The 25154-nt window shown below is 39.7% G+C and overlaps 1 long non-coding RNA gene across 1 annotated transcript in view; it reads right to left on the bottom strand.

Moving 5' to 3' along the window:
- LOC145430214 (uncharacterized) overlaps nucleotides 1–21566 on the bottom strand; it is a 30626-nt gene extending 9060 nt beyond the window's left edge. The window contains exons 1-2 of the long non-coding RNA XR_013910680.1: nucleotides 21270–21566; nucleotides 20253–20373 (exon numbers count right to left, since the gene is read on the bottom strand). This is a non-coding gene — a long non-coding RNA (uncharacterized LOC145430214). The remainder of the gene's footprint in view (nucleotides 1–20252; nucleotides 20374–21269) is intronic.
- Nucleotides 21567–25154: the final 3588 nt, after the last annotated feature.

Below are 25154 nucleotides of genomic sequence, written 5' to 3'. Positions count from 1 at the left end.
CGTCTGTGCCACAGTTTATCTCATCTCAGTTTATCTCATGGAGTGCAGGGCTAAATTTAAAATTATTAAATACTTAAGACAATGTATATTCTTCTATGACAAAAAATACAAGTGTTCATTTAAGCAAATAAACAGAGCCGTAAGAGATGTTTTTCAGAAATTGTTGTCTTTATTTTGATTTGCAACTAACAAATTTTTTAAAAATTTGTAGTTTTTGTCGTGCTCTCTATTATGTGAACCCCTCACCTAATTTGTTGTGTTTTTTAACAAATTAAACCCCAACAATCAAATGATCCCCTGTGAGCAAGCACTAGGCACAGTGGAAAGGAAAAACTCCCTTTAAACAGGAAGAAACCTTTGACAGAACCAGGCTCAGGAAGGGGCAGCCATCTGTCGCGACTGGTTGGGGGGTGAGAGGCAAAAGAAAAGAAAAATGAGAGCACAAGTTAGCTAAATGTTGCGCACGTTGTCTAACATGAACAACGTATGGTTTTCTGGACTGTGGATGAAAAGCAGTCCATCATTACTAGTCTTTAAAAGGGAACTAATCCATCACCAAGGTGGCAATATGGCTCAAGGAGGCCATAGACAGAGTTAAACAGGCAATCACTGTTAAGCATTGAAAAGCCCCAGTAAGCTGCAGGTATAATAAGGCCTACTGCGGCAACACCTAAACCTATTTTAAGTAGGCGTTTGGCACCATGACGCCATGAACCACTAGTCGGAGCCACGTCAGGAGATGGTTCTGAGACAGGACAATCAAGCTCTTCAGGTTGAAGACCAAGATTCTCCTGTGTCGGGACCACATCAGGAGGTGGTTCCGAGGCAGGGAAACCTCCAGCAGAACCAGGCTCAGGAGGGGACAGTCAACTGCTGGGACTGGTTTGGGGGGGAGGGTGAAAAAAGAAAAAAGATGAAGAAGGTGGAGAATATGTGTTAGGGGGGACAGGAGAGGTGAAAAGTAAGATGGATCACAGGTGGAGGAGGACGAGGCTAAATCATCTGAATAAGCGGCAGAACCAGCCTTTTTTCTTCTTTTTCAGGTATTTTTCCATGAGCTCGTTCTCCAGGATAAGGGTTCTCAATTGATCATTTGTTTCTGCATTCTGCTGCTCGAGTTGCTGGCATCTTTGCTCCATTTCTTTTAAAGTTTCTTGTTTTTTTCTAAGCTTTTCTGTCAGGTCTTCATGTATTTTCTCTTGTTGTTGCTTTTGTGCCTGCATTTCAATTATTTGGCTCTTCAAGTCATTGGACTTCAACAACATCTCCTTAATGACCGCTGAGTGTTTCCTCTTCATTCCATCAATCCTACGCTGCATCTTTGAACATCGTTTTTCCAGTATTTCCTTTTCTCTTTGCAGTTCAGGTGTTTCATTACAAAATTCTAGCAATTCTAGATTCCTTCTCTCAAGGTCCCGGAGAATACGTTTTTCTTTGTTCTGTTGCTTTTTTTCTTCAAGAAGCTTTTTCTTTTTGCACTTTGTTTTACCAAACCTGACTATCAGATCGTTGTACAATTTCTGTGTGGCTTTGAGTTTGTCCTGCATTTGTATTTCCTTTTCTCTTTGCAGTTTAAGTGTTTCGTCATATTCTTTATTATAAAATTCTTGCAATTCTAGATGCCTTCTCTCAAAGTCCTGGATAATACGTTTTTCTTCTTCCTGTTGCTTTTTTTCTTCAAGAAGCTCTTCATTTTTGCACTTTGTTACACCAAACCTGACTATCAGATCGTTGTACAAGTTCTGCATGGCTTTGAGTTCGTCCTGCATTTGTATTTCCTGTTCAGTCTTCTGTTGGTGGATTTTTTCAATTGTTTTCTCCACTTCATTGAGCTTTCCTCGAAGCACCTGATTCTGTTTCTCAATGTTTTGGAGATCCCACTGTATCTCCTCAATATTAGCTTTCTTTCGTTGAAGCTGGGCAGATGTTTCTTTTAATTCAGCACTCTGTGTTCCTGATGAAAGAAAACGAGAAAAGATCTTCTCTCGTCCTTCATCAAACTTCACTCCCGAGCCCTCATTGATCATTTCTATATCAGGCTGGCGTTGCTGTTTTTCTTCCAGGTCTTTATTTCGTGCTTCCAGTTGTCTGCACTTTTCCTCTAGTTGAAGCTTCTCTTCTTCAATTTGTTTAATTTTGTAATGTAGGTCAGATTTTTCCTTCTGACTTTCATGTAATGCTCTTTGGACTGATAAGACACCATCCGTGGTCATTTCTCCTGGAGAGATTGGCCAGCCAGAACACAAAGGACAGGCAGCATAATCTTTTTGTGTTTGTTGGCGTTTTTGTGGAAGCATGTTGGAGCCTGTGCACAGTGACTCTGAAAAGGCTTAGAAATATTTCCAAATGTATCTCTGGTCGAATGTTTGAAGGCTGTGAACAAACTGATTTTAAAATTGCTGCTTCTGATCCCTATTTATAGACTTTCGTGGCTGCGAATTTGACGTCAGCGCTCTTTGAGCCTTTGATCCTTTGTTCGATCACAGGATCACATGACAGCTGTGCGTAATTCTGCGCATGCTCAGAGAATACACATTGAGATGCACGGTTTTGTTTTGTTTTGAATTTTTTTAAATACCCTGAAAACAGTGTTGCCAACTTAGCGATTTTGTCGCTATATTTAGAGAGTTTTCAAACCCCCCTTAGCGTCGTTTTTTTTTTTTTCTAAAAAGCGACTAGCGACAAATCTGGCGACTTTTTCTGGTGTTATTGGAGGCTTATTTATGACGACTTTTGACGTGAAAGCGCTTGTTGCTCTTACTATCAACAAGCAGCGGGTGCTGCCGTGGGCACATCGCTCGTGCCAAAGCGCTCACAGGCGGAGGATAGTCCTCCTCCAGCCGCTATCAGGGCAGGAGATGTTCACGTGCGTCCAAACTGCAAATGAATCGCGCACGAGCAAAGCCGCCGCTCCCGCACTGACTGTAACGCAGTCAATTCTTCTTTTACTGTTATGCTGTTTTGTGGATCACAAGGTTTAAAACTACTTGTAAACACACACACAGTAACTCCACCCTAACCTGCAGCTGCAGCGCAAATAACAACGAAAATTGTTTGTAAACGTGTCCTGGAGTTTACAGGTGCAGACAGTGCAACAGCTTCCAGGTCATTTATTCTGCCAATATGGCAAGAAGGTCATAACTGCTTCAAGCACTGTCTATATCAGGGGTAGGCAACGCCAGGCCTCGAGGGCCGGTGTCTTTTAGATCTCACCCTGGGTCAACACACCTGAATCAAATGATTAGTTCATTACCAGCCCCCTGGAGAACTTCAAGACATGTTGAGGAGGTAATTTAGCCATTTGAATCAGCTGTGTTGGTTCAAATAAAAGTATTCAACAAATAAAAAGTTGTCCTGTGAAGGACGTGTTTCCTCTTGCTAACAGAGGTAATGACTAGATTCAGCCCACTTGTATCATTAAAAATAATTCTGGACAACAAAGTTATCCTGAATACTTTATCGACAATGGCAATATTATGGAAAACACTGCTGATAAGGTCAACAGCTTTAATCATTATTTTGTAAATATTGGACCAAAACTGGCAGAACAAATTCCTGAGTCACTGCCATCAGTAGACTGTAGTGAAAACCGGATTGATAGGAACCCTAACTCAATGTTCCTCACATCAGTGGAGGAAAAAGAAATAATTGACATTGTACACATGTGTAAATATAAAACATGTACTGATTGTAACGATATTGACATGAAAATCGTCAAGAAGGTCATTGAAGGAATTGTAGGACCTCTAACATATATTTGCAACTTATCATTTCAGACGGGAAAAGTGCCAAACAAAATGAAAATAGCTAAAGTTGTGCCGCTGTATAAAACGGGGATAGACGCCACTTCACAAATTATAGGCCTGTTTCTTTACTACCACAATTCTCCAAAATCCTAGAAAACCTGTTTAATAAACGATTAGAAAAATTCTTAGATACATATAAATTACTCTCTGACAGTCAATATGGATTCAGATCAAAAAGATCAACATCTCTGGCATTAATCGAATCAATTGAGGAGATTACGAATGCTATCAGAAACAGTATGCAGCTGGAGTATTTCTGGATCTCAAGAAAGCATTCGACACAATCAATCATGACATATTAATTAATAAATTGGAACGGTACGGGATCAGGGGGGTTGTACTGCAATGGGTGAAAAATTATTTAAGTGACAGGAAACAATTTGTGAAGCTGGGTGTCCATTCCTCATCATGCTTGGACATTGCTTGTGGTGTTCCACAGGGCTCTGTACTGGGTCCAAAATTATTTATTATTTATATAAATGATATTTGTAAGGCATCTGATATATTAAAATTAGTATTATTTGCAGATGACACAAATATTTTTTGTTCTGGGGGGAATCTAAAGGAGCTGCTGGATACAATTACTTCAGAAATGTGCAAAATTAAAAAATGGTTTAACAGGAACAAACTATCGCTAAATCTAAGTAAAACTAAAATTATCTTATTTGGGAATTCCCTTAGAAATGCACAAGTGCAGATTCATGTAGATGGTGTGGAAATTGAAAGAGTACTTGAACATAAGTTTCTTGGTGTGATTATAGATGATAAATTAAACTGGAAGTCTCATATAAATCATATACATAACAAAATTTCAAGAAGTGTCTCAATCTTGAGTAAAGTAAAACACATTCTGGACCACAAATCACTCCACATTCTCTATTGTTCCCTGATTGCACCGTATTTGAATTACTGTGCAGAGGTTTGGGGCAATACTTACAAATGTTCGCTATCATCAATCTTTATATTACAAAATAGGGCCTTAAGGATAATCCATAAAACTGGTTACAGAGATCATACAAATCCACTATTCTTAAAATCAAAAATTCTAAAATTCACAGATCTGGTTCATTTTCTCACTGCACAAATTATATATAAAGCAATAAATAACCTGCTTCCTGACAATATTCTAAAACTGTTTTCTAAAAGGGAACGGGGATACAATTTGAGGGGGGAATTAAATTTAAAACATCCTCGTATCCGTACAACATTAAAAAGTTTTTGCATCTCTGTGTGTGGAGTGAAGCTGTGGAACAGACTAAGTAAAGATATGAAGCAATGTCCAAGCATGGCGCAGTTTAAAAAGCGGTTTAAGGATATGGTTTTTACAGGGTACAGGGAAAAGGTAGAGATTTGATAGGGTGTTCTTGTCCAATATTTTCATGTGTGTGCGGGTGCCCGGGTATGTTGTTATGGGTGGATACATATATATATATATATATATATATATATATATATATATATATATATATATATATATATATATATATATATATATATATATATATATATATATATGTGTGTAGATTGTGTATCCTTTGAGGTGTTACTGGGGTTATTGAAAATGTGTATATGTGCGTATGTGTATATACGTATGTATGGAGATATATATACACTCAACAAAAATATAAACGCAACACCTTTGTTACTGCTCCCATTCCCCATGGGATGGACGTAGAGACCTAAAATTCATTCCAGATACACAATATAACCATCCCTTCCAAACAGTGGTCACAAATCAGTCCAAATGTGTGGTAGTGGGCACATCTGCCATATTGAGATAATCCATCCCACTTCACAGGTGTGCCACATCAGGATGCTGATCTGACATTATGAGTAGTGCACAGGTGTACCTCAGACTGCCCACAACAAAAGGCCACCCTGGAATGTGCAGTTTTTTGCGCTATTGGAGGTCTGGGGACCCAGAACCGGTCAGTATCTGGTGTGACCACCATTTGCCTCATGCAGTGCAACACATCGTCGCATGGAGTCTATCAGATTGTCAATTGTGGCCTGTGGAATGTTGGTCCACTCCACTTCAATGGCTGTGCGAGGTTGTTGGATATTCGTGGGAACTGGTACACGCTGTCGTATACGCCGGTCAAGCACATCCCGAACATGCTCAATGGGTGACATGTCCGGTGAGTATGCTGGCCATGCAAGAACTGGGACATTCTCAGCTGCCGTCTGCCCTGAACAATGTGAACCATGATTCATCCGTGAAGCGCACACCTCTCCAACGTGCCAGACGCCATCGAATGTGAGCATTTGCCCACACAAGTCTGTTACGGCGACGAGCTGGAGTCAGGTCAAGACCCCGATGAGGACGACGGGCATGCAGTTGAGCGTCCCTGAGACGGTTTCTGACAGTTTGTGCAGAAATTGTTTGGTTGTGCAAACCAATTGTTGCAGCAGCTGTCTGGGTGGCTGGTCTCAGACGATCTTGGAGGTGAACCTGCTGGATGTGGAGGTCCTGGGCTGGTGTGGTTATACGAGGTCTGCGGTTGTGAGGCCGGTTGGATGTGCTGCCATATTCTCTGAAACACCTGTGGAGACGGCTTATGGTTGAGAAATGAACATTCAATGCACGGGTGACAGATCTGGTTGACATTCCTGCTGTCAGCATGCCAATTGCACGCTCCCTCATTGCTTGTGGCATCTGTGGCATTTTGCTGTGAGACAAAACTGCACATTCCAGGGTGGCCTTTTGTTGTGGGCAGTCTGAGGTACACCTGTGCACTACTCATGATGTCAGATCAGCATCCTGATGTGGCACACCTGTGAGGTGGGATGGATTATCTCAATATGGCAGATGTGCCCACTACCACACATTTGGACTGATTTGTGACCACTGTTTGGGAGGGATGGTTATATTGTGTATCTGGAATGAATTTTAGGTCTCTACGTCCATCCCATGGGGAATGGGAGCAAAAACAAAAGTGTTGCGTTTATATTTTTGTTCAGTATATATATATATATATATATATATATATATATATATATATATATATATGTATATATATATTAGGGGTGCAATGATATTCGTATCGATATTGAACCGTTCGATACAGTGCTTTCGGTTCGGTACGCATATGTATCGAACAATACAACATTTGTAATTTATTTTATCAACTTTTCTTCTGACTATGCTGTCTGTGTTGAGCGCTCAGTGAATCTGCGTTCGACTCCTCCGCCTAGGCTGCACTGTCGAGCGCAGATCCACTGAGCGCTCAACACAGACAGCATAGTCAGAAGGAAGAGCGCAGGGCAAGCTAGCAAGACAGAAGTTAAGCTCTCCTTGCAACATTCAGATCTGGCGTTTGGAATTATTTTGGTTTTCATGTGACGTATGACCCTGAAGGTAAGCGAGTCATGAACTAAAGTAAAACAGTATGTTGGATGTGCCACGCAATGCTCAATTACATGGGTGGGAACTAGTGTGTTAGCGCAGTTAGCTCGTTAATGTGTTGGCTGTCTAGCCCCATGCACGGGGCGATCGGCGGTGTTGTGGCGTTAAGGTCATTTCAACGAGATCAACCTGAAAGCACTAGTGGGAACACAACGAATATGACTGCACATTTACGCCGACATCATCCTAGTGCAAAGACAAAAACAACAAGCATGCTACTAACTTTAGCCGAGTCATTTAGACAGCTGTTAGCACATGATTCTCTTTATGCTGCTGAGAATATAGCCCAGAAGAAGCGGATAGTATAGCTTGTATTTTGGAAAGAGACATTTCTCCGTAATAAACTCTCTTTTCCAAAGATGAGTGATTCCTCAATCAGATACAGGGCTTGCAATATCGTTAGCCCGACGTCCTGGGGCTAGCGATTTTTTTTCAGTCGGGCTACCAAAATCTATCTCTGCCCTGCCCGTCGGGCTATTGTAGGAAGGAAAAATATATGTCAATGCTTTTGCATTCTTTCAGAAATGTAGCTGGGTAATTATGTCATTGGCATCGGTGAGCCACTGTCAATATGTGACATATTGAAGTCGCGTTTGAATTTGCGCTTGTTTTTTTGCTTTCACTTTGCAATCGTGCGAACTGTGTATAGAGAGCGACAGTACTGATCTGTGAGTGATGATAATTTGTGCACCAATTCCTCTGACATCGTCTTATTAATCGTTAGCTTACTATGCAAACATGACAAGTGAAATCTCCCGCAGCAAGCTTAAACATGTGAGAGGTTGATCGCGCAGAGAATCGCTGAGCTTATGTGAGTGAGTGTGTAAAAGCATTTCAGTTCTGCTGAGCCAAATAAGACAGGTCAGGGTGAAGAAGTGACAGCCAAAGAAAAGCTTACCACAAAACGGAGAAGTTATGACAAATCAGACTATAAGGCAAAAAGAAAGTGCAGCTTTATGGTTTCATGGACAAAAGAATTTCTGTGGCTGCGATATGACGAGCTAAATAACCAGGGCTGCACATAAGTGGTCCGCAGGTGCGCATTCGCTGTCAAAATAAAAAACACGCACAAGGGTTAGGGTTAAATTTAAAAACTGTACTTTTGAGTTAAAATATATATTTATAATTTTAATAAATGACAAATTAAAAAGGCATGAACATTTTTTTGTATCGAAAAAATATCGAACCGTGACACCAAAGTACCGAACCGAACCGAACCGTGAATTTTGTGTATCGTTGCACCCCTAATATATATATATATATATATATATATATACATATATATATATATATATATATATATATATATATATATATATATATATATATATATATATGTGTATATATATATATATATATATATATATATATATATATATATGTGTGTATACTAGGGCTGAACGATATATCGCATTTGCGATAATATCGCGACATGATCAAGTGCAATTTTCTAACCGCAAAGGCTGCGATTATACTCTGGACATGTCCAAATTCATGGGCTGCATCCTCCTGAGGCCGCATTTGTAGACCGATTACGTCACAGCGACGCGCCGAAGGCTGTCCAAATTACTACCATATCCCAGAATTCATAGCGCGGCCCAGCCAAACTCCAGTTTCCAACAATGGCGGCCGCTACTAAGTTTTAAAATTACTCATACTAATCTTTCTGGGTCACAAAATAAACTTAACATATTTTCAGGCGAGAAAGTAGTTGTGTAAACATCAAATATCTGCTCGGTTTATCAAGATATCCCATATTTGCAAAAGTGCTTCGACGTTTTCAGAGGCGTCTGCTACCCACCAGCTCGACAGCTAGCCGGGAGCTCGAGGGTTACTGATGCGGCCGAGAACGGCACAACTCCCGGCACATCATTTTCAGATCACCGCGGAGTTTCGCTGCTCGGGTTAAACGTAATATATAAGTCACTTAGACAACCTAAAAATGTTATTGTTGGGCTTTTTTCAGTGTTTTGTTTGTTCGTGAGTAAATCGGTTTGGCTGAGATTAAAGTTATTAGATTAGATAAAATAAAACTTTATTAATCCCCCGGGTGGGTTCCTCCTTGGTTTTCACACAGCTGACTAAACGTCAAACAGAAAACTTATTAAACAGAAGTATGAGACAGTCGAGAATTTACGCCAGTGTCTGGTTATATTTTAGATAGCAAGAAGCAGACGGCCGAGTTTATTAAACTCCACCGAGACAGCGGTGACGCTAATCAGAACTAGACCGTCCAATTTCACGCCTTTAAATTTTAAAGGCGTGTTTGTGTGTGTGTTTATACAATTGCTATTATGTTTGCACTTTATGTGTAATGTTACTGACTGCAAAGATCAGTAAGATGTGTGTATTTTTTATTTATTAGTTTTATTTATTTAATATTATTTTTTAATTGAATGACTGTCTAGTAGTTCACAGATGTCGAAAAACTGAGTGTGGTAAAGCCACTGATTTTTTTTATGTATATTTCTGCAATCTGCACATTGTACTGACTTTCATTTTAATGTTTACACCAGGGTTCCTTGTCAGCACTTTATGCTCAGATGTTTGTAAGCTAAAAATAAACTATTGTGTATGTTCAAATATACTGTTGTGATTGAAGAAGTTAAATAAAAATGTCAGTCATCAATTCATGCATCACCTCATGTCATCATAACAGAGGTCTGTCTTCCAGGAAAGAACAGTTTAAAATTAATGTAATATAGTATTGGCCATACTATATGATGTATTGCTTGTCTTTGTTTAATAATACAGAAGACAAAGACCTTAAAAAATAATCGCATATCGCATCGCAATCGCAATATTGGGGCAAAAAATCGCAATTAGATTATTTTCCATAATCGTTCAGCCCTAATCTACATTGATCACACCATCTGTGACAGAGGGCTCATCTCTCCTGGATTCCTACAAGGAAACAATCATATTATTTAAAACACCAACTTATTTGCTTACTTAAAACATTGTTTCTAAATTTGCTATAGAACAGACCTCAAGTTAAACAATCTTAGGCTCCCTCCCCACCGGAGAGGTGGCATTCAATGTCTTGCTTGTTATTCTTGATAGCCCTGACCACCACCCGACACACAATAATGTCATGAAAGCATTTTTTTAAAAAGGGCTTTGTAGACATGGCAAATAACCTTTCATTGTAATTAGAGCTGGGCGATAGAACGATAACGATATGTATCGCGATATAACTTTTACTCGATAGAGAAATTAAGCTATCGCGATAGACCTCGCCGCTCTTGTTCTCTTAAAAAAAAAAAAAAAAAGGTCAGCCGATCCAAATTCAGTAGCGCAGAGCCGAACCAATCACAGCCGCAGCGTCACGTCGCGTGACTTGTTACGTACAGCACAAGTGCCAAGCCGCACGTGTGTTTGTTTGGGAAGCAGCCAGCGGGTAATGGAGGAAATGAGTGTGCGACTAGAAAAATCAACCGAGCGTGACCGAAGAGAAAACAGATGATGGTTCCAATGCCGGAGAGATTGTCGAACGGAAGAGCCATAGAAGTTCCGTAGTGTGAAGGTATTTCGGCTATTTCAAGTCTGACAAAAAACAGAGTAGGGTGCACTGTAAATTGTGCCGAAAGCAAGTCTGGAAATACAATAAACTGGTGCATGCGTCACACTGTGCGCCACGTTATTGTTTCGGTGAAATGAATTTCTACAATACTGTTACTGTTAATTCTACTCTCTGCAGTGTTTAAATGCTTACATATACACACAGTTACTGTCGGTCCACACATACGACTCGGTTCCGCTTCTATGCCCCAGCTTTGTTTACTTTTTCCCACCGAGGCTTCTAGACTTCTGATTGGCCAACATTTCTGCACGGTTAGGAATCTAGCGCCACCTGCTGCTTTGGCATGTTCATAGCAGCGTTTTCCTTCATTTCTGCCTTTATGTGTGGACGGGATTATTTTTTAAAACGAAAACGGAAAATCTCCGTTTTCAAAAATACCCGTGTACGTGTGGACGTAGCCTCAGTCTCTGACTGGAAGCGCCAATTCGTCATTCGGCTTTTGTCAGACTAAAGTAACTGTTAAAACTGTTTGAAAAGCTAAGCTATACAACAAGGAGAGATTGAGAATTTCCTTTTAGTTCTCAGTTTATTTGATATTGACAAAAGTTAGTCAGTTTTGTCTGTTCTTCTGTAAAACAAACTAAGATTTATTTTTAGAATTAATATTTTGTTTCTAAGTGGAATTGACAATTTAGTCTGTTTCGTTTGTTCTATTTTGAAACTTAAACGCTTTAGCGGCTGCCTTTTGTGTAGTTTGCAATATTTGCCTTTATTTATCTGAAAAAGTCTCATGTTCCTTAAGTACATCTACCCTGTTGAACTTATTATGGGAAATAAATATTTAAATCAAAACAAGCTGCTGATTATTTCACATTTTACTTGTGAGCAACGGCACATTTAAATCTTACAAATAGTTATTTGGCTTATATCGTGATAGATATCGTTATCGCCTGAAATGAAAAAAACATATCGTGATATGAAAAAATCTCATATCGCCCAGCTCTAATTGTAATTGAAATAAGAATGCTGGTTTGAGATTGGAGTCAAGGAGGCCATTTACGTGAAAAGGGAAAGACCATCTCTGAATCGAGGAGGGGGCCTAAGGATACATTATTCAACATCTTACAATGCAGCCATTCCCCAACTCTCTGTGAACGGTACTCATGGCCATTGATCGGTGGTCTTTGATCAGTGGGTTTTGGTCAGTGGTTGTTGATCAATGGTCATGAGAATTTGCATAATTAAGATTAAGGAACTGACCTCCCAGCCCATTGTTCCTTCAGTGGGCTGGTTTCAGTCATTATGCAAATGTACTGTTTATAAGATTTGGGGAAACCTGCAGTCAGCTGAGACTGAAGAAGTCACTTGGATGAGTAACGAAACATTTCTCCCACAAAACGCTACGTCCAGATGAACAGAATCAACTTTTGGAGGCTTTCATTGTAATGATCTTCAGAATAATTTGGGCACAAAAAAATGTAAATTCAAAAACTTGCAGACTTCACGGTATACTGTGCAGACAGTGTGGACCTTATAAACGAAGTTTGTGGAATATGATCTTTCAATAAGTGCAGACCAAACTCTCGTTGTTTGTATTTGCTTATTACAGTCCTGATGTGTCTGTGCAGGTTTGTGGTGGAACCTGCTCTTACTGTTATTTTTATTTTACAGTGAAAGCACTGTGCTCTGCTACTCCCAATATCTTTAAACTGCAGCTAGATGCTGCTTTGTTTACGGGTGTCAGTCGTATTTACGCGTTTTACGCTTCCAATACCAGCGTTTCATGATGCAGGATCAATTTACATATGAAAATATCAATATCTAATTTGATTAAATTTGTTTTTAATCGTAAATATGACACACAGACAAAAGTAAACTCAGCAATTAGCGGGATAGTTGGCAATACCCTGTTAATTGGAACTACACTGACCTTCCACCTCTCATTCATGTGCGTGCTACAGCTCTGCAAGAGAGTAATCCAATGAGAAACCCGAAGCACAAAACATTAGACCATGTCACGGTTCTGGGTCATTTTGACCCAGCTTTTTCTGTTTCTTATAATTTGGTGTTTTTCTAAATTATGATTTATGTTCTGATTTGTTAGTTTTGCTGTTTTGATTATTAATGTGGGTTTAGTTCAGTGTCAAGTTTGCGTCTTTGTGATTTGTTTCTTGTTTCCTGCTTTATTTTGATAGTCCCAGTCCTATGTCAGTGTATTCAGTTTTACTTCCCCCTGTCTCGTTAGCCCTAATCTCTCCCAGCTGTGTCTCCCTCCTGTTTCCCATTCCCTGATTACTCCCCTGTGTATACAGGGCTCTAGACTAACTTTTTGCCATGGGCGTACCGGCATAAAAGTTAGGTGCACACAAATTTTAGAATAATTTATATAATATAATGTGTTTTTCTGGATGCACTGCTTTTTCAGCATTCAAAGATTGATGACACTGTGTCAGAGCACTGGCTATGAATTTCAGATGGATCAGGCCTTAACTTAACAGAAAAGTTATCAATAGTTATTTTCTTATTACAGCTACATCCACTTCTGTCGGCCTAGGCTGCTCACTAGGGCTGGGTATCATCACTGATTTCTATAATCCATTCGATTCCGGTTTTCAAAGTCCCGATTCGATTCAACTTAGCCTCAGACAGTCAGAAATATTATAATTCTGATCATTTATCAGCACTGACTTCTTCAGAATTGTGAACATCACAGCAGATGCCTTTGTGTGAAAGTAACTGAGAATAAAACACAGAAAAACATGAAGGAGATTTTCCTGGTCTGGCTTTTTATAGCAGATAAGCTTAAAAACATTCTACAATGTTCTGCATATAAAGTTTAAATTTCTTCAGTATTGAACAACAGAAATTAGGCTTTCTTGTCCGAGGTCATTTAAGTGAAAAAAAGAAAAGAAAAAGACAGCAGCCACAGCGCTGTAAACAACGGTAGACTGGTGGGTAATAAGCGAATGAATAATACAGAAAACAGAGATTGGAGACGGGAAACTGTTCTTGAAGTACAGAGAGAGATAGAGAGAGAGCTAGCTGTGCATGAAGTGTGATTTTAATAGTCGTGGAAGCAAAACAGCAAAATTCATGACGACATTGATCAAATGTGAAGCGCAGTTTGCTGCTTCTTTTGCTGCTGGCTCGGTGAATTTTGGTTGGAGAGAGACAAAACCTGCAGCTCAGAATCAGCGCAAAAAGACGTAAACACAGAGCGGACCCGACGCAGAATCGCCTAGCTCCGACAGCGTGTCCGTCTGCGGGCTGTCGGGTGAGAAAGCCGAGAAAGACAAAGCTGATTCTGATGCGTCGGGTCTGTGTTTGGCCTAATAGAAGGGGTTTGTGTGTGCATCTCGGTCTTCAACATGTTCAAGTGACTGTTTTAGATGGAAACACTTAGTAATAAGTTGTTCTTTTTAAAAAAAACAACTCCTCACCAGCACCAATCAGCACAGCAGGAGATGACGGACAAGCAGAAGAAAGAAGTCGACTCTTTGAATGCTGTTATTTAAACATTAATTTGTTTTAGTTTTTAAGATTATGCTCTTTTCTACACTGCTGCCATGTTGTGGGATTCTACATGCCAGATGTTTTTGTCATATGTGATGAAAACATGATGATTACCTGTGTTTTCATTCATACCTGTTGACTACTGTAGCACTACAGTAAAATGTTTTAACCCTGCCTCTGCTTCTACCTCTCGTTAATATTTAAAATCATATCCAGTGTTGCAAAATAGCTTTCTTTGCAATTCTCCCACTAGAGGGCGATGTTAATGTAGGTAAATAATTTTCAAACTGGGACTGTATCACATTGCAAAGCAACTCCCTTTTATGTAACTAGGCTGAGCTGTCAGCCTGATAAATCTTTTACATGCTGGACAGAAATTAAATGACTGGGAGGGAGGCAACGCAAGGAGACAACAATTCACAGTCTGGCTGCACAATTTGTTGCTTTCTTAAGCAAAGCAGGCTCCAAAGACCTCGATTCTGAAAGACGAATAAGAAAAATCAGACACATTTTCCTTTAAATGTATGTTGATTATCTACAAGTCTTTAGTGAAGATATCTTTAAATATATAAAGCCTTTTATTCAGTCAGAAAAAAATCCACATTGTGAGCCCCTTTATTTTGTTACTTTAGAGCATATTTAAAATGATGCATCACACCGCAAATTAAAAACCTGTAGTGTGATTTCATTGCTCCCTTGTGTTTGGGAGGGGTACCAAAAACTTTGGATCACATATGTGATAGTAACTGTGTTCAGCCCTGAGCTCAGGCCTGAGAGTACAACTTGACGAAGCAGAAGTCTTCAGCCAGACACCACATGGACTGATAGTTACCCTCTCCATTTAACTACTGGTTTAATCTACTGTTCTGATTGTATCTGTTTTGATTTTTTGATTTTATATACTGTTTTGTTTGTTTGTTTGTTTGTTTGTTTGTTTGTTTGTTTTAATCAATTTTAAATCATGCTTTTTATTTTTGTTTCTAATGTCTCTGTAAAGCACTTTGAATCACCTTGTTGTTGAATTGTGCTATACAAATAAACTTGCCTTGCCTTGCCATTGAGGTTAACTGAATTGTTTGTGGCCTAAGAGGCAGGATTATTAAGCACTGCTAGCATACAATTAATCTCTATTTTTTTTTCTATAACATCACAACTAAGTAAAATAATTTGAAAATACTAAAGCTCATAGATTACTTAGATTTCTTCCCATTGATTTAATTGTGGATAGTTTCAATTATGCAGATCCCAGCTGTTGGAAAAAACTATTATTCTTGCACTACATGACAATATATAAGTCAGATTTCTCATGTCATGTAGTTCACATCCTGTAATGCCTTCCTTAAGTGTGAGCTCATGTGAGCGACAGCAACAGAGTCTAGTTACTGTCACCTTACAAAGAAAGTCTTTGAACTGTAAAGAAGTGAATACCTGGCATATCCATGTGTCAGTTTTAGCCAAAAGAATCGGCCTAATCTGCACAGGTGGAATGTGATTATGATTTAATGTTTCCCTGAAGCTATTTGTAGGGTTTTTTGTGTGCCTCAATGTGATATGAACATAGTAATAATTATATCCATTAAAAATTCACCTTGTTTGATAAGCCAGTGTCTAATTGTGCTGTTATGGCTAAAATATTCTGTACAGTACTATTAAAAATAGTGTCTTCAAGTCACCATTTGAAGTTTGAATCTGCCCTGATAATGAATTTTTTCACTGTAGATTATTTACTCTTTTTGTACACACACATGGAGCTATTGGGGAATCAGTGTCTTGTTTAAAAAACTGTAATGGGGCAGGCACTTTCTATAACGTTTTATCTCTTCTGATCCAATTGATCTATATGAGCTGATGTTTCCACCATCTCTTAGTTAGATCTTGAAAAGCCCTTTTTCCCCACTTTGCATCCTGATGGAGGAAACGTTTGATGAGAATATGGCAGGAGCTGAGCTACAGAGAGAGCCGATTGGTAGCTGAATGAAGGTCAAAGGGTCGTCTCCTTCCCTTGCATTGTTTCCCATTCAGCAGAGTTAGCTGGATATCTGAGTGGGAGTAAGATGGACCATTGTGTTGTCTAACTGTATGTGTGGGGTTGGCGGAAGGAGTGATAGTCCATAATAGGTCTTGGGAGAGTGTCTGTGTTCTTTTTCCAAGCAGTGAGCACTCAAATTCAAATTTTATTTGTCACGTACACAGTCATACACAGTACGATATGTAGTGAAATGCTTGGACAACTGCTCGTGACCTAAAGAAAACAAAAAGGAAAGGCTATGAATAAGATAGGAAATAAATATGAAAAATTAAAAAGGGTAAATTTAACTAGGAAGGAATAAAATATAAATTAAGGTTAAAAATGAAATAACTGTACAACACAAATTAGAATGAAGGGTAAATTTAACTGGGAAGAATAAGATAAAATATATAAATTAAAGTTGAAAATAAAATAACTGTACAACAAAATACACAATACACAATACACTCCAGAGGAGGTACCTTGGAATATGTTTGAGTGAGTTTCTAACAGTGCATATGTTTACATCTCCTGGCAAGGTACAAATGAGGAGTGTCAACTGAGATCTGGCCAAATGTGTTCCACACAGACTTTTTTGCTCACTTTTAGTAGCCATTGGGACCTGTGATCCTGTTGTGCATAAAAATATATATATAAATTTTTATATACTGCACACACACACACACGCGCATGCGCGTGCACACACACAGCATTGTAATATTGTCAGATATTTGTTTTTTTATTTACACATCTTCGAGTTTCAATTTTTTTTAATAGCATCAGCCACTAAGCTGCAGAGAGGACGATGGTCAGACCAAAGAAAAGAGTGAAAAGTGAATTGATTTTTGAAAACGCTCTTCTGGAGGTCGACAAACAACCCATAGCTGCCAATGGACTTGTTTTTCTTTTTTCTTAAGCTACTGGAGAACATCAATAACAGACCATCAAGATGTGTCTAATGAGGTCATAGAAACATCAGGAGCTGCTTAGGCTCATCTTTTATATACAGTCTTTGCTTTAATTAGCAGACATTTAGCCTAGTGGACAAATATTGACTTTAAACCGGACAACTGCAACAATTTAAACCTCCATTATACATTTTAACATGCTAGTCTTTGGTAAATTGCTCTCTTTTGGAGACAGCTACAAGCAAAGGAAAAAATAGAACTCTACTCCTCATATATGTACACATACTTGAACAACAAAGCTGATGCCAATTCTCTTACAGGAACTGTACTGGAACTAAATTATTCACATAAGCTACTGGAAAGAACAAACTTTTTTAGCACAACACCTCACCTAAAGTAAAAGATATGTTTGATTTAAGTAAAATTTCCCACGCCATGTAGCTCACACCCTGTAAAAAATGTCATTGTGTCTCCGTGAGTGATTGCAACTTACAGAGAAAGTATTTGAACTGTAATGAGGCAAATGCTTAGAATATCAATGTGAGCTTCCTGTCACCACCACTTTATTAGGTACACCTGTTCAGCTGCTTATTAGTGGGGGTGTGATGGGATGATTCATCATCAGTTTGCAAATTCTGGACTGTCTTCTATAAAGCACCATGATTTTTGCTTTGCACAATAATTAGTTAATACAACAAGTCACATCCTTCAGCTTTTCATGTATTTTCAAACTGGGTTTCGTTGGCGATCTGGAATGTATAGGTGCCTGTCTCTAAAGCACTTTGGGTCCATTTCTGTTGTGCTATAGGCTTTAAATCAAATGGATGTGACAGTCAACACAAAAAGGTTCAGATATGTTTTGTCATTAAAAATATAACACAGTTCAGTGGGCTAAAAGTGGAATTTATCGATCCTATTGCACTTTAATACCAATGCCAGTACTGACATCGATACTAGTGTGACAGGATTTGTTCACCTCTAGCAAATATCTAATCAGCTAGTGACACGGCTGCAACTCAGGAAAATTTTATGTTGAGCTACATGTGGAGCTTAGAACATAAAAAAAAGTATCATGTACCTGTCATGCTAGTATCAACCAATATTGCTAGCTAATACTTATCTCTAAGTGTGGAACTTTGACTCTTAGCTTCAGCTATTTTGAGTGGATGTCTTGTTTATTTTTTAGGCTTTTCCCTTCCACCTTACAGTATCCTAACCCATACTTAAACACAAAGAATCCTTTCATTTTCTCTGTGATCCATATCCACCCCACCCTTCCCGCCTCTGTATTTTCTCCCCAGGTGAGTGGCCAGCTGCACTGAGGCGTGTTCTGCTTGTTTTGGCGTAATGGCAGCAGGACTCAAGTTGGATGTTTTTTCAGGCCTTTTCAGAATAGGCTGAGCCATGCTGAAATGCAGCAGGGAGGCACAGACAGCGAACTTGCCCAGACTTGTCTTGGCCTCCGGGATACAGGGGGAGGGAGTCTGGCAGTCAGCAGCACCCTGAGGCATTGTGTGTCATGTATCTACTTATTATTGTTATATAAGATTAAATAATGTCAGGTTAAGTTCTCTGAGTAAATCAGTGCTAAAATCTTGAAGCTTAACACCACTACTGTCACGTAGAGGAAATCGGTGCAGTGTGAAACAGTTACTGAAGCATTTAACTTAGCTGAGTTTGAATGCATTGGTGAGTTACTTGATGAAATTGTTTGCATTTTCGAAGAAGATTTCCACTGTCCTGGTGAATTTCTGTTGTTCTGAGCACTTTAAGGGTTTTTAATAATTTTTGAATTGGAGATGTATTTTGACTTATTCAAAGAGAGAGAGAGAGAGAGAGAGAGAGAGAGAGAGAGAGAGAGAAAGAGTGTGAGAGAGAGAGAGAGAGGGAGAGAGAGAGAGAGAGAGAGCACAAAGTCCACTTATTGGCTTTCTCTTGTACTTTCTAAGGGGACTCTATACTATTTGAATTCTCAACCTCTAGTATGCTTCAGCAAAAAGGCTGGTCTGTGTGCTTCATTTACATTTACTTGGCTACATAGTAACCAGTGAAGAAAGCAGTATTTGTTTCTTAATTCTTTTTGGTCTCCAAATATTTTCTGAGATCTATTGATGTCTCAACTAAATGTTTCAGAGTTCAAGCTGTGTTTCAGTACACCATCCACATTTTTTCTACATCTTTAAGTAAGACATAGAAACCCTGTGGCTTCCCGTGGTTAGGCCTTTGCTTATTCATAAGTTGTGTTGTGAACCGGTGAGAGACAGGGATTTTCTAATGTTCCCAGGTCACTGCTCATGTAAAATGCAGTTGATTTACTAGTAAATCTAATCTTTTTAATCTTACAAGTTGTATTGTGAAAGTTGCCCTTTTACATAGAAGTTATTTTGATGACGTGTGGTATGGTGGTGCAATGGTTACCACTGTTGCCTCACAACAATAAGGCCCTCGGTTTGAATCCACAGGGTGGTTTTGGCCTTTCTGTGAGGATTTGCACGTCCTCCTGTTTGTTCTGTACCCTGCCTCTCATCCCTCCACAGCTGAGATAGGTTCAAGTTCAATTGCAGCTCTCAACACGAAAATCCCTTCACAAAGATTTTGTGTAAACACATGGGTTTAAGTGTCAGAGTCATGATGTTGTCCTCATCATTTAACTTTTTCAGTAGATTTATTTTATAATAATAATTCATTTAGTGTGACTGACTGCAGTAGCACTATCCTGTATTTGCAAATCTTAATGTAAGTATGTCTGTGTTAAACCTCTCATTGTTATTTACTCTTTGTGATAGAATAGATAATAAAAACCAATCTTTCCATCTAACCTGACTCATTACATTTTGCCTTTGATGATTCAAAGGATGAATGACTAAGTCACTAAAAAGGGAAAAGTCTTTAAGGCAAGTGCTGATTTCTTTTTCTTTTCTTTTTTTTTTGGTGTGGTTATACCAATGCCCTGCCTGTCTGTTGCTGTGCCCGCCACCTACACCATATGATGTAATTCTTTGGAAAAGATGTTGGGTGGTCTTCATGTGCAGACAGGTAGTCATGGCCTATTAATGCACGGGCAAAGGAGGATCTGCTTAGCTGTTACCTTGTGCCATTGCAGTACCGACAGGCATTAGGGTCACGCTTTGACTTGTTGCTGTGGTTACGGCACTGCCTGCCTGTGAGTTTTCCACCTCGAGCCGCTGCTGCTCTTGTCGAGTCTTGTCCTGAAGTGCCCGTCCCAGGGATTAACGAGACAAATGCACACTTGCTCAGCATTGAAGTCAACACTACACACCTATCACCACCTTAACTTAAACTCAACAAGAGAGAAAAATATTTTTTGTTACTTTTTAAATTTTTATGAATCAGGGTGTCCCCAGAGGAGTGACCTTTGACCTGTGCAGCATGCATGCTATTCTGCAGCCACAAGTGGCATTTTAAATATAGTCGAGGCAGCTATGTATAAAGTATAGCACCAAGATTATGTGTGTGTGTTTGATCCTGTTTACACAGTGTGTTAAACGCTATATTGACTGATCTCTGCTTCCTGCTTGTGCCTCATTGTTTTCAGCAGTGGCCACTCAAGCAAGTCAGTTGCTCCTGATTGAATAAACAGCGGAATGAAAGCTGTGACACAAAGTCACAGCTGCTGTGTGTGTTTGTATGTATGTGAAGTCCTATATAGACATTATACTTGCTACCAGGCTCTTCAGCATTAACAGAAAGATCACACAAGGGAGTTTGTTGCCAGCAGGTTGTTGATTTTCCAAACAAATACTTGTCTCCTTGTTGAATTTGTAAAGGACCACACATGGATGAAGAAAAAGGGTTAAATTAATCATGTGCACCCAGTTATGTTTACGTGTGGGCATATGGCATGAAAAACTGTTTTACCAGTTTGCTATGGAAAGATAATAAAATGCATTGGGCTTACACAAAGTACAGAAAACCACATGCTGTACATTCATCCAACAAAATTTTTACAGTAGAAGCCTTTGTCACTGTGGCCACGTCCTCTGTGGCAAAATCCTGATCCTAGTCAGAGGGAGTGAAGTGTGTGTGTCTGTGTTCTGTGTGTGTATGTGTGTGTGAGTGCATGCGTGCGTGCGTGTACTCCTACCATGCATGTAGGCATGTAGGCAGGCCACGCTGTATGTGGCCTGCCTACTCAGCTCTTCCAGCCATGGGTCGGGATTCCAGTGAGCCTCCCTGCTCGGGTTTTGGAGGGGGGGTGATAGCGCTGGAGAGCAGGCTTTGAAGAAGGCTCCAATGACTCATTACCCAACAATCCACCCATCCTCTATGTCCTCTACACCCTCCAAACATCTCCATTCTCACCCCTGCCCCTGCTCCTTGTCCTCTGGCTCAGACAGTGGACACACAACTCCTTGCAAGCTACACACACACACACACACACACACACACACACACACACACACACACACACACACACACACACACACTTTCTCGTTGATGATTGATAGAAGAAAAGAGAGACTGTGTGGCCTGAGTTCTTGTGAAAGACTCTATTGTGTGTTTGTGTGTGCGTGTATTCATGCATACTTTGATGCCACATGGACAACCTCCGCACTACATTTTCCAATATTTCGACATCATTTGGATCAAAATCAGTTTCATCTTGCATACTTAATACTTCAGCCTTTCGTGTGTAAACCTGAAAAACTAACATCTGGCTCCATCTCTCCTGCTGGAGTAATTTCTTCATCTTTCCTCGGGAGTTGTGTCAACCTACGCCACCTACTCCTTGTTCCCACAGCTCATACAAGTCAAACTCCAAATTACAGTTGTGTGAACACACACAGCTCAGTTCACCTCTTGGGAACAAAACCAGACATCTGCAGCCATGTTTTAGCCATTGGTTCAGAAGATGTGTATGTTTTTAACATACTGCTGCGTATATGTATTAAAGATGACATCCATAGGAGATGACATCATGGTCCTTCCAGTCTGACGCAAAGGACACAGATTACATTTTCAAATTTGTCATTTTCAAACTTATTTACAAAAAGTTGGTGCAATTTGTCTTTATATACGTGTGTCAGTAAGTAAGTCAGATGCAAAGCTTAGAGTCTGTCCTTTAAACTAAGTCAATATGAGAGGTAAAGCAGGGTTAAGGAGAACAAAAGGAGTCAGTGAGGATGCTGGCACGGAGGGGTACCACCATCCATGGTGTAAAAGAGAGAGATTCTTTTACACAATGTTTTCCAAAAGAATGGATAAATATACAGGGATGTTTATTTTAAAACTAAACTTACTTGAATTGAAATCCCAGTAAGTTCAAGAAGCAGAGATTATGTTATTTTCATGCACAAAAAAAGCCTTTTTATAGCTGAGGCTCCCACAGAGCTTAAATCTGGGACTCTCCACCATTTGACCCTAGAACTGAAGAAGCTTCTTGGATGAGAGGTGAAACGTCTTCAAGCAACTTAAAGAAATCCAGACACTTTTCTTTCCAAGCTCCTTAGACCATAGCTCAGGCCCATTTTTTTCGCTAGCTGAGTCAGATTGACTCTGTAAATACTGTTGTTTACATTGTGCATTGTGCATTTTAAGTGTATAGTTGGTCTAGCATATATGGCAAAAGGTTGCCTCTGTGCTCAGTCTTGGTGCAGCATGTGAACAGAGGAGACCATTGTGTATCTTGGGAAAGACCCTTGAGCCTTGAAAAACAGGACTTCCTCTTATTTCAAGCTTTGGTCTTTCCATTTCCTCTCTCTGTAGGGGAGTTATAAAACAGCCACTTATAGCTGTGTAATTTATGTTGTTACAAAAATTCAGCAGTCAGCGTTCAGTTTTTATGAGGCCACACTGTTATTCTGACTTCTACTCAACAACGCTTGAGCACCGAGTGAACAAGATAAGCCCTAGTCAGCTGGCCGTGCTGTAAATTCTAGTTTTCGCTGGCCACTTGCTAAAAGCTCAAAAGTACTGACCAGGATTAGCTATTCATTTAGACTTTCAAGTGTTTGCAATCCAGTTTTATCCCGTGGAAAGACCTTATGATTCATTTAACAATACTATCTGTAACCACACCCTTCTACTCACAGGTCATTGAATACACCTGTTCAACTGCTTGTTAATGCAAGCATCTATTCAGCCAATCACATGGCCATGACTCAGTGCATTTAGTCATGTAGACATGGTGAAGACAGTCTGCTGAAGTTCAAACTGAGAATCAGAATTGGGATAAAAGGTGATTTAAATGAATCAGTAAGACCTTTTTCTCAGTCACAGACGTGCTTGCTTGAGTATTTCGCAAACTGCTAATCTACTGGGATTTTGCCATCTCTCTAGGGTTTACAAAGAGTAGTCAGAAATAGAGAAAATACACAGCCACACAGATCCCAGTGGCCAAAGAACAATTACTAATTTGAGTTTATTAGATGGTAATAACAACTCAAATAACCACTAATAAAAACCAAGCTATGCAAAAGAGTATCTCTGAATGCACAACATCTCAAAACTTGAAGCAGATGTTCTACAGAAACAGGAGACCATACTGGGTGCCACCTCTGACAGCTAAGAGTGGGAAATGGAGGCTACAATTTGCATGGACTCAATAAAAGTGGATAACTTCAGTAATTACTTCCTCCAAACAATCAATGTGTCTTTTTGACCCCATTCCTACAAGACTGGTAAAAGGAGTCCTACCATTAATTAATGCTTCAATCTGAAATAAAAAATATTTTAATATCTAAAATACTGTCTCTAATAATCGGCACGGGCCTTCAAGCTAGCAGTAGTTAAACCTTTACTTAAAAAGCCATCTCTTGACCCAGCAGTCTTAGCCAATTATAGACCAATCTCCAACCTTCCTTTCATCTCAAAAACTCTTGAAAGACTAGTTGTTTAAAAAGCAGACAGATCATCTGCAGAGGAATGGCTTATTTGAAGAGTTTCAGTCAGGTTTCAGAGCTCATCACAGCACAGAAACAGTTTCAGTGAAGGTTACAAATGATCTTTTTATGGCCTCTGACAGTGGACTCATCTCTGTGCTTATCCTGCTAGACCTCAGTGCAGCATTCGATACTGTTAATCATAATATCCTATTATAGCATTTAGAGCATGCTGTAGGTATTACAGGTACTGTGCTGCAGTTGTTTTATATCATATCTATCTAATAGACTCCATTTTGTTCATGTAAATGGAGAGTCCTCTTCACACACTAACTGATGTGTGTTATCTGGCTCCATGGATAGATAAAGTTGAGTGTCATCTGCATAGCAGTGAAAATGTATGCTATGCCTCCTGCTGATACTGCCTAAGGGAAGCATATATAATGTAAACAGAACTGGTCCTAGCACTGAACCCTGTGGAACTCTATAATTAACTTTAAATTGCAGGAATGTCTTAAAGACATAAAGACCTGGATGACCTCTAATTTTCTGCTTCTAAATACAGATAAAACTAAGGTTATTCTACTCAACCCTGAAAATTGTAGAAATATGGTATCTAACCAGCATTACCTTGGCCTCCAGTAGCTCTGTGAGGAACCTTGTGTTACGGCCGAGAGGGCCAGGCTGTGGGTGTGGACTCAAATACAGACACAGAGGGAGGCAAAATGGGCGTGAACACAGTGCTTTATTTACAGTGCCTAGTTAACTTACAAAGCAGGAAACTATGAATGCTATGAACGGAGAATGCTATGAACTGTGGAAGCTATGAACTGAGAACTATGAACATGAAACTCTGACTGAGTGCTATGACTAGGTGCTAGATTTCATGGACGGATCCTGGGAATGGAAAAAGGGGCAGCGGCTTGGATGGAGGTACGCAGTCACTATAATGAGAGGAGACAAGCAGTCAGTGGCAGTCTAGTGAATCATAGCCAAAAGATTAGACTGTGGTGGTTAGGGCTTACGCGTTGCAGGTTAAAGTGTCATACGAGGAGGGGGTGTCCAAGGGGTTCCGGGTGAGGAGTGTCCAGAGAGGGTCCAGAATATACTTGGAGCAAGGGACTTGGCAGGGAGGCAGGCAGGTGGAG

This window comes from Astatotilapia calliptera, chromosome 7 (genome assembly GCF_964374335.1).
Source record: "Astatotilapia calliptera chromosome 7, fAstCal68.1, whole genome shotgun sequence".
Lineage (NCBI taxonomy): Eukaryota > Metazoa > Chordata > Actinopteri > Cichliformes > Cichlidae > Astatotilapia > Astatotilapia calliptera.
The sequence above is the reverse complement of the archived record's forward strand: the minus strand, read 5'-3'. Positions and strand labels throughout refer to the sequence as shown.